Here is an 11,155-nt window from a genome sequence, read left to right on the forward strand (position 1 = left end):
CGTCTCTGATGCCGTATGTCTCTCTTATAATTTTGGGCAATAAAACATCGACTGACGTAGGCGTTAAAGCCCCACTAATGAGTTCAATGCCCACAGTATTCACTCTCCTGCGCACACCTGGCGCCATGTTGTTGACCGAGTAGCTCGTCTGGGAAACAGTAGAGGGGTGCAAAGCACGACCGCACTCTACCTCATCCAGGCAGCGAATCAGCAATGAGGATTTAAAGCCAATTAGAAGACACACTATCAGGTTATCGCATGCGAAGAGGAGTGGATCAAGAACCGACTCCGGTAAAACCGGATTCCACTGGAAACCTTCGCTCTCTACGACAGGTCACTCAGACACTTCCCTTTCCTGACTGAATCAGCCACTTATCTTGTTATGAAGTTTGTTTCCTATCTCAATTTCTTCATTAAAAGCGCGGCCTACAGGCACAGACACAGTCCAAAACCAATTCGATTTAGAATTAGAAACACGTGCTTTGAAAGCATAAAGTAAATCAAATAATGCATAGATTGTAACTTCTTAGTTATTGCTCAGTGGTTTTAATATTCCAAAATAAACCAGTGCTAAGTCTGAAGCCGCTCAGAAGTTTCATTCACAAGTTATCGGTAAATTACAGGTTTGAAGTTGATAAGAGGAGGAATTGGCAAATTATTGCAAGAAAATCAAAATCAGTTTTGGAAATTGGAAAATTGGTACTTACGAAGCCCAAAATCAATTTATCCCCTTTTCTTTATAAAGATATACCAACATTAAAGGTTTCAAGACGATAAGAAGAGGCATTCTTCAGCTATTGCACAATTTAAAAAACTGGAAACTAAAACTCACAACCTCAGTACAATCTGATGCATCCAGCTTTGTTAAAAAAAAGTAGTGTAGACAATTATCGTAGATAGCCTCTGTTTAAAGCAACCATGAAGAAAACCTAAATAAATAAAAGAGGGCTTAAAGGAATATCAATGTACACACACACAGACACAAATACATGGACAAGTCACTGTATAATGAACATTGCATCAGGAGATTTTCTAAGGAATAAATTAACATCTGATATTAATATATAATTTCTTATGTTACCAAAATATGTTGGGCCTGACCGGGAGTTGAACCCGGGACCTCTCGCACCCTAAGCGAGAATCATACCACTAGACCATCAGGCCGTTATTTATAACGTAGAAACTTATCTTAAACTTTCTACTGCACTTAACAATTTTGAGTGAGTTTTAGTTCAAATTCTCGTTTTCATTCTATAAAGCTCCAGAGAAAACGCAGTTACATAAAGAGAGACCGTTTTTTTTTTTTTTTTTTTTTTTTTTTTTTTAAACAGCAAATACAATAATGTATAAGAGTATAAAATTAAAAACCATACTAGATATTACAAAACCTCTAGTACACAATCCCGATACATTTTAAGAACACCATAGATCATGGCCATATTACAACCATATACATAACCCACAACCATAATAATAATAATAATATCTTTATTTTACTACAAGTACATGTACAGGGTATACAGTCCTAGCTGATTACAATGACATATTACTATATAGAAAGTCCCTTGTTATGCTCCGGAGGCATTTCGGGCAAATTAGGTCAGTGTCCCAGGATGCGACCCACACCAGTCGACTAACACCCAGGTACCCATTTTACTGATGGGGAACATAGACAACAGGTGGAAAGAAACACGTCCAATGTTTCTACTCTGGCTGGGAATCGAACCCAGACCCTCGCGGTGGGAAACGAGAGCGTTAACCACCAGGCCACCAGAGCACCCATATACATAACCTACAAACCCTCCTTTTATAATAATCATTATTGCCAGTGCAGACACAGCTGACACTTCTACCCCCCCCCCTCGTATGTACAGTCCCCGTTCTAAATAACATACATTGAATTTTCCTAATGAATGGTCATACCCTGACCTCATCAAAACCTAAAAGTTGGTAGTGCATGAACAAGACACAAAAACACAAATTTACAGACTATAACAGATATGAAACATTACATTCCTATACACATACACTGTAATAAGTAGAATAATATACACCACCAATATAATATCAAATATTAATGTTAACCATGAATTACAAACATTCAAAACATTGCATATCGTGAAGTTCACGCTCAAAATGCAAGATAATACACCACATGCCACATTAGCTGTACAATACTAGGCTATGTAAATTATTTAAAGAACCCAAGACTAGAACATGAATAAGTATTATCCAAAAGGTTCATCATGATTTTAGTAACTTAACAACTCCAAACTCCTTATAACACCTAACACGCCACATACAAAACTTACCAATAACGTAACATACATTCCACAAGACTATACTTTCGCTGTGCCTTCTAGCACGTGCCTAACTAGTATTACTTACAAATATAGATACAAAAATTTTAATCTAGAGAACTAATCCTTATCCACACACGTTTACATAATAGGAAATTACTTTAAATCTGATGCAGGAACACGTAACAAAAATGCAAAAATAACTCAGTTCTTCAAGGTACATAGTGAAAGGAATATCCTCTCAAGAAAAGTTTAAAATTCAATTGCAAGACCAGTACAAGCGAAACATAATACGCTACCAAAGGAAAATATACATATTATATAATTTATATATTTAAACTGCCATTTACACCTTCCCCATCAAGGGAACTAAGCTAAACTAATCTTTCACAACCTCTCATCTAGTCCCACACGAGTACCTCCAATCACACCCAATCACCCATCATTGCGCACCCAAGGAGGTGAGCCCGTTGAATACCCCTGAACCCCCCCTCCCTTTTACTACCCTACTCACCCCGGCAGTTTAAACCCCTTATAACGCCAATAAATTCCCTATTGTTAGGCCTCTATAACCCTCGGAAAAAACCTCATCCCACCTTTTCCCAAAAATGTCTCTATTGCGACACAAGGTTCGATAAAACATCGCCGCCAAAGTCCTTCTCAGCACATCCCCACCCTCCTTCCCCCTCATACCCCACAAAACATATATGTAGTCCACGATTACATATGTTAAACCCCTTACCACACCCTCATCCACACCACTCATATCAAGACTCAACGCTCGCAGTAACGACACACCTTGACCCCCCACCCTCACCACAACCTTATTCATCCATACCCTAATGCACTCCAAACCTTCACAAAAATAGACAACATGATATGCAGTCTCTTCCCCACTGCATCTGCCACACCCCCCACCCTCGATAACCCTCCTATCTCGGAGCATCGCTCCCGATGGCAAAATCCCATGCAGGAAACGATACATAACCTCACGTGGCCTAGGTCGTATCCTTAATTTACTAAATCTTCGCCATATTACATCCCATGCATACATGGGGTAGATCCCTTCAACCGGCGCCACTACATTTCTCTCTAACAATTTACATAAAGTTCCCACCTTTACTTTTCCCGGTTCCCTGGCTAACATTAAGGCACGTAACACTGTTTCACATTCCTTCATTTCCGCCCCTCCATACCATTTCCTCAGGTGAGCATGTACCTTATCTAGCTGACCCTCCCTCCATCCACCTGCACTTATCACTTCCCTCTTAATAAAAACACATTTCACGTGCTTTCTCAAGTCCAACAAACCCAACCCTCCCCTACATACCGGCAATGTCACTACCTCCCTTTGCAACCAGTTGCACCCTGAGCCCCACAAAAATTTGAACACCATTCTAAGAATACTCGTGATCGCTGTTCCTGTTAACGGCATCACTGCCGAAACAAACCAGACTTTACTATATAGTAATACATTGATGACGATTGCACGTTGCCTAAGGGTTAAATGGTGCGGTCGCAGCATTCCCAAACGTCGCTGCACCTGTTCCACCATCCTATTCGAATTGCTAATCCTCGCAGCACTCAGGTCAGCCTCATAAACGACACCACAGATTTTCAGACTCCTGGTTCTCCGCTGCACAACATCACATCCCCAATCTAATCTCCCTGCCCACTCTCCCAACCCCATTATCATTGACTTTTCCAGATTTACCTTCATCCCAGTAGCTCTCCCAAAATTGTGTACAACTTCCCCCAAAAGTCCTAACCGTGTCTCCTCACTCACCAAAATAGTTGTATCATCAACATAGCCCACCAAACCAGGCCAAGGCTTCTGCTCACCATCCCCATCCCCTGTCCTTAGACGATCCTCCACCATCCTATAAAAGGGATCCTGAACACATGCAAACAAAAGTTGTGATAATGGACATCCCTGCCAAAGACCTCGCCCCATGGTGACTCCCTCCCCCACACACCCATTGATTTGCACCCTTACCTTCGCGTTTGAGTACAACGTATCCACCCACCCCACTATTTCTTCGCCAAACCCCTGTCGTAGGAGAATATCCCTCAAAGCCTTTCTTTCCACCCTGTCATAAGCCCCTTGCCAATCCAACGCCACCAACGCCCCTCTTCCCCTTTCCATGTCCTCCAGGAACCCCTTTATGATCCCGTGGCCCTCGCCCATTGACCTACCAGGCAACCCAAACTGAGACTCAAACACGACCCTCCCCACAACACATTTAAGCCGATTCCCAAGAATTTTCGCGAACAATTTATAATCAGCACAAAGCAATGAAATGGCTTGGTAATCCCGAAGGGTACTCTGCTGTTTACCCTTCGGGACCAACACCACCACTGCCGTTGCCTGTGATTCTCCCATCTTACCTCCTTCCTTCATGGTATTCATTAACTCTACTAGGAAACCCCTAAGCAGATCCCAGTGCTGTACATAAAATTCGCTTGGTAAACCATCGATCCCGGGTGCCTTTCCCTTCCTCATGTCCATAAGGGCTCTCCAAATTTCCTCCTCCTCAATGACCCCACCCAGTGCCTCCCGATCACTCCTCCCCACTTTGCATGGCACATACTCACATACCTGCCCAAGAACCTCTCCATCTACCCCACTACTTTTCCCATATTCCTCAAACCATCTATCTGCATATGCACTCATCCCCGTGGTTTCCTGTAATACCTGTCCCTCTCTAAACCCCCCCACCAAAGAAATGACTTGCAATCCCGGTATTGTAGTCGTTCGCTGGCGTACCTTCTGTCCTCGCAGCACACAAGCCGATGGCTTGTCGCCCCATAGTACTTCGTCCAACCCCGCCTGTATACGTACCGCTGCAAAACGTTCTTCTTGTAAATCCCTTATCCTGCCCTTCAACATGTGTATATCCTCCACTGGGTACACCCCGGCCACAGCTCCCCCCATGTAACAATCCCGCAATCTAGATTCTAAATAATTTGACAAACCATACCGCAATTGATTTATGCGTTTACCCTCCCTCACATAAAATTGACGTATTCTTACTTTAGCCACACTATCCCACCATCCTACCACATCCTCCTCAGTCCTTCTGTCTGCCCAGAGCTGTTCCCAAAATACTGCAAAACCTTCCAATCCCTCCCTATCCCTCAAAACCATCGTGTTCAGTTTCCAATAACTTCCCTGCCTACGAGCCAAAGCATCCCACCCCACCTCCACTAATACCGCCCTATGATCAGAAGACACCATCTCAATAGTTTTAAAAGACTCTACCAAAACCCTCTGAGATAAATATAACCTGTCCAAATGAGCCGCATATCCCCTTCTTATAAACGTATGTTCCACCTCCCACAGACCTCCCCCGAAAGCATCACGTAACTGAAGATCTCCAAGCAGGCCCCCCAAGACTGAGGAAAAATATCCCGCTCCTCTGGGTTCCACGTCTGTCCTCTTAATTACACAATTCCAATCCCCCCCCACAATCGCCACAGACGGTAACGTGCGTAGGTAGTACACGAGCTCCTCCCACACAAAATCCATCTTCACTTTCACGTCACTTTCTGCTGGGGCATACACACACACAAACGCCACTCTCTCTCCTATCCACCATCCTTCCACACGTAATACTCTCCCCCCTCCCCCCCTCTTTCCTATGCAATACAAACGGGCTCGCCTCCCTGATCAACACACCCACTCCTCCTTTTAAACGCTCAGACGGCAACACATAAGCCTGATACCCAGGCACCACTAATTCACGACCAAGCTTAAAATTGTGCTCCTGCACAAAAGCTACGTCAACCTTGTACCTATTCAAAAACATCCTGAAGCACTCCCATTTAACACCATCACACAGACCATTAATATTTATTGTTACACACCTGAGGCCAGTTTAAGGTTTCCTTCCCCACCTCATGTCAAGATTCTTCCCTTTCAGACCGTTCCCCTGGACTGTGCCTTTGCCACAGACTCCCCTCTCCTTCCCAACCATCCCCCCAGTTCTGTTGTGGCCCTCTCGCAGAGTCACTCTGGGTACCATAACCCCATGTCTTTTTCCCCGGCCTTTGCGCCGGCGTCAGAACATCGTCCGAATCTGACGCTGCTGCCCTTTTCCTTGTAGCTCCCTCAGTTTCCATATCTGAGTCCTGGGAGCCAGCACAATGGACATCCACCTCTACCACCCTTAATCCACCTCCATGTCCTTCCATGGCACTCGCACTCTCCACCACAGGTGACACCTGATCCTCCCCTTCCCCACACACCTTCTGCCCTGATCCCAGGTTCTTGTTCGCTGTAACTCTCCACCTCCGTAGACTGTAACATAGCCTGTATCACCGTCTCCAACTCCTCCTCAATAGCCTTCACTGCTGCGCCCTCCTGCACCTCCTCACTTGACAACTGTACTGTTGATGGGCCAGGTGATTCATGGATCACCACTTCTTCCGATTCCACAGGAGGAGCCACCACCTCTTCACTCCACATGCGACCACGCCCTCCTCCTTGCACCCATTCTTCCTTAGGCATCGGGTGCTCATGCACAGGTGCTCCGCCCCTTGCCGGCCCAGGAGCCACTGTTGATGGGCCAGGTGATTCATGGATCACCCCTTCTTCCGATTCCACAGGAGGAGCCACTACCTCTTCACTCCACATGCGACCACGCCCTCCTCCTTGCCCCCGTTCTTCCTTAGGCATCGGGTGCTCATGCGCAGGTGCTCCGCCCCTTGCCAGCCCAGGAGCCATACTCCGCTTGCCACAGTCTGCCGCCATATGGTCATATTCGCCACACAGTCGGCACGTACGTCTCTGCCTCGCATATGCTACCATTACCTGGGTTCTAAACTCTTCGAGATATACATACGAGGATTTAGGATGCCTTAGTGTCATCTTGAGATTAAAAGAACCCTCAGGATATCCTGTGTAATCACCTTTTACCCATTTGCCAGGTTGGGTCAGATGTACAGTTCCATAACATTCGAATACATTTCGAATATCTACCTCATCACCCTCAAAAGGCACGTTGCAGAGCTTAACCCACGAATAATGTCGTGATACATCCGTCAACTTGACCCTCACTGTCGGTGTTACGTTAATGCTGACATCTTGGTAACGATCAACCAAAGCCTCGTATACTTGAGCAGTTAGCACTTTCACGAAAATTCTATATACACCGTTCAGTGCCACTCCATATAAATCCTCGTCTCTGATGCCGTATGTCTCTCTTATAATTTTGGGCAATAAAACATCGACTGACGTAGGCGTTAAAGCCCCACTAATGAGTTCAATGCCCACAGTATTCACTCTCCTGCGCACACCTGGCACCATGTTGTTGACCGAGTAGCTCGTCTGGGAAACAGTAGAGGGGTGCAAAGCACGACCGCACTCTACCTCATCCAGGCAGCGAATCAGCAATGAGGATTTAAAGCCAATTAGAAGACACACTATCAGGTTATTGCATGCGAAGAGGAGTGGATCAAGAACCGACTCTGGTAAAACCGGATTCCACTGGAAACCTTCGCTCTCTACGACAAGTCACTCAGACACTTCCCTTTCCTGACTGAATCAGCCACTTATCTTGTTATGAAGTTTGTTTCCTATCTCAATTTCTTCATTAAAAGCGCGGCCTACAGGCACAGACACAGTCCAAAACCAATTCGATTTAGAATTAGAAACACGTGCTTTGAAAGCATAAAGTAAATCAAATAATGCATAGATTGTAACTTCTTAGTTATTGCTCAGTGGTTTTAATATTCCAAAATAAACCAGTGCTAAGTCTGAAGCCGCTCAGAAGTTTCATTCACAAGTTATCGGTAAATTACAGGTTTGAAGTTGATAAGAGGAGGAATTGGCAAATTATTGCAAGAAAATCAAAATCAGTTTTGGAAATTGGAAAATTGGTACTTACGAAGCCCAAAATCAATTTATCCCTTTTTCTTTATAAAGATATACCAACATTAAAGGTTTCAAGACGATAAGAAGAGGCATTCTTCAGCTATTGCACAATTTAAAAAACTGGAAACTAAAACTCACAACCTCAGTACAATCTGATGCATCCAGCTTTGTTAAAAAAAATAGTGTAGACAATTATCGTAGATAGCCTCTGTTTAAAGCAACCATGAAGAAAACCTAAATAAATAAAAGAGGGCTTAAAGGAATATCAATGTACACACACACAGACACAAATACATGGACAAGTCACTGTATAATGAACATTGCATCAGGAGATTTTCTAAGGAATAAATTAACATCTGATATTAATATACAATTTCTTATGTTACCAAAATATGTTGGGCCTGACCGGGAGTTGAACCCGGGACCTCTCGCACCCTAAGCGAGAATCATACCACTAGACCATCAGGCCGTTATTTATAATTTAGAAACTTATCTTAAACTTTCTACTGCACTTTTTTGAGTGAGTTTTAGTTCAAATTCTCGTTTTCATTCTATAAAGCTCCAGAGAAAACGCAGTTACATAAAGAGAGACCGTTAGAGAACGAGAGAGAGATAGAGAGGTGCTAGTGTAATTAATTTATTTGTCTAAAAATGCTTGTGACTGTAATATACACCTCAGTGTTAAACACGTAAGGGTCATACAGCGACTATTGAATGTGAGGAAATCATGTTTGATCTAACGAAGGTGAACGTAATTTTGAATCAATGTTTTTCTTTTCCTGCCCGAAATGCACCGCTTGTTAGTGACTTTCTTTTGTGCTTAATAACATTTTATTACCGGGCGGTGGCCCGGTGGTCTGGTGGCTAAAACTCCCGCTTCACACACGGAGGGCCTGGGTTCGATTCCCGGCGGGTGGAAATTCCTACACGTTTCCTTACACCTATTGCCCTGTTCACCTAGCAGCAAATAGGTACCTGGGTGTTAGTCGACTGGTGTGGGTCGCATCCTGGGGGACAAGATTAAGGACCCCAATGGAAATAAGTTAGACAGTCCTCGATGATGCACTGACTTTCTTGGGATATCCTGGGTGGCTAACCCTCTGGGGTTAAAAATCCGAACGAAATCTTATCTGCACTAAATATACATATATATATCTGCACTAAAGCTTTTCTTCTCGTTTTTAGTAAATGTGTACAGAAAGGGTTACTAGCCCATTGCTCCCGATCGACACCATGCCCAGCTCTTCTAGGGTAGGGTAGGTGCCTGAGACAGAGCTTGTAGCTCACAAGACTGCCATTCCCATTCTCCCCCTTGGGGCGGGAATGGCAGACCAGAGAGGCCTAGTTTCTCCTTACGAGTACCGTGAGGGTGGGGAATGTGGCTAGGTCTGGGGACAGTTGGTCCCAGCGATGAGGGGCTACTTGTACCTCCTCCCATGGGAGACTTAGGTCTCAGACACTCCCTAGATAGGGAGCCAAGGCCGGGCCACCACTTGGAAAAGGCCCGGGCCGGGAGAATTCTGGCGAATCAACAACAAGAAGACATTGCTCCCGGCGTGTCGCCTCATACGACACGCATGGGTGTTAATGTTGCAGTTTTATAACTGTAGTGTAAAGTACCCACCTGGCAAGACAGGGATGGAGTGAGTGATGAATGTTTTTCTTTTTCGAGCCACCCTGCCTTGGTGGGAATCGGCCGATCTGTTAAACCACTATACAGAACCTATGCCGATAGCATGAATTTTCTTACATAATATATTGTGGTTGACAGTATCGAAAGCCTTTTGCAAGTCTAAGGTTACCATTCCTATGAGGTTCCCGATCGACATTTCAGTTCTCATGTAATCCATCAGATTAATTTTTTTTTTTATATTTTATATATATACAACTACCAATAAAGTTGGTATTACCGGTAACGACTTAAACTCATTACACATTAATTACCCCCCCCCCCGTTCACCCCGAAATGAATATGATCGTTATCACCAACATGGTAACTTTAACATCCTAACTTGACATATATGAATAAACGAAGTGGTAATTATACAAGTATTGGTGAAACAGTAACACCAAAAACACAGTACAATGAATAAAACTATTAACATAAGAGAAACATGGCCAAGTCATACACATTACAGTGGTATTACACTCTCACACACACTATACATTACAGTGGTATTTTACTCTCAAACACCATACATTACAGTGGTCTTACACTCTCACACGCAACATTCGACATCCATTATCATACAAAAGTATCACTACCGATAGTGACTTAAAATTTCATCACTTTCCCCCCCCCCACACACACATTCAAATTCAAATTCAAATTCAAAGTTTATTCTCTATAAAGATTACAATGTTGAATTTACAGAATTTGGTTGTTGTGTGGTTTACATGTAGTTAAATAATGATTACAGAGTGTACCACTAGAACGCCTAGCATGGCTAGGCATTTCGGGCAGACTTAGTTTAATTCTTTATTTTAAAATATTACAAATTATGAGGTAAGTTGGTATTATGGCTACGTGACTAAATACTAGTTTGTGAGTTTAGCAATGTGAATGCTTTTGTTTTGGCACAGTACATAGTTTCAGTATTGGAGTATCATAGGAGTCATTATTTTAAGACTGAGATTAATATTTCTGTTTATGGTCAAATGGGTGAGTGAGTGTAAGTGTGAACCACCAGGTGGTATTCGTGTAGATAGTTGATGGGGTGTATCAGGGAGATAAGATGTTTTCTAATGGTAGTTTTGAAGGTGATGAATGTGTCTGCAGTTCTAGAGTTCTCAGGTAGGGTGTTCCAGATTTTAGGGCCTTTGACATACATTGAATTTTTGTAAAGGTTTAGTCGGACACGGGGAATGTCGTAGAGATGTTTGTGTCTGGTGTTATGCCTGTGGGTTCTGTCACAACTATCAAGAAAGCGTTTTAGGTCAAGGATGATATTGGAGTTTAAGGTCCTGCAGATGTAGATTG

The 11,155-nt window shown here is 43.5% G+C and overlaps 2 non-coding genes across 2 annotated transcripts; both read right to left on the reverse strand.

The window, feature by feature from the left end:
* Nucleotides 1-1,092: 1,092 nt before the first annotated feature.
* Nucleotides 1,093-1,164, reverse strand: TRNAP-AGG (transfer RNA proline (anticodon AGG)). Its single transcript has one exon. It is a non-coding gene; the product is annotated as a tRNA-Pro (tRNA).
* Nucleotides 1,165-8,572: 7,408 nt separating this feature from the next.
* Nucleotides 8,573-8,644, reverse strand: TRNAP-AGG (transfer RNA proline (anticodon AGG)). The gene has a single exon. It is a non-coding gene; the product is annotated as a tRNA-Pro (tRNA).
* Nucleotides 8,645-11,155: the final 2,511 nt, after the last annotated feature.

This window comes from Cherax quadricarinatus, chromosome 22, assembly GCF_038502225.1.
Source record: "Cherax quadricarinatus isolate ZL_2023a chromosome 22, ASM3850222v1, whole genome shotgun sequence".
Taxonomy (NCBI): domain Eukaryota; kingdom Metazoa; phylum Arthropoda; class Malacostraca; order Decapoda; family Parastacidae; genus Cherax; species Cherax quadricarinatus.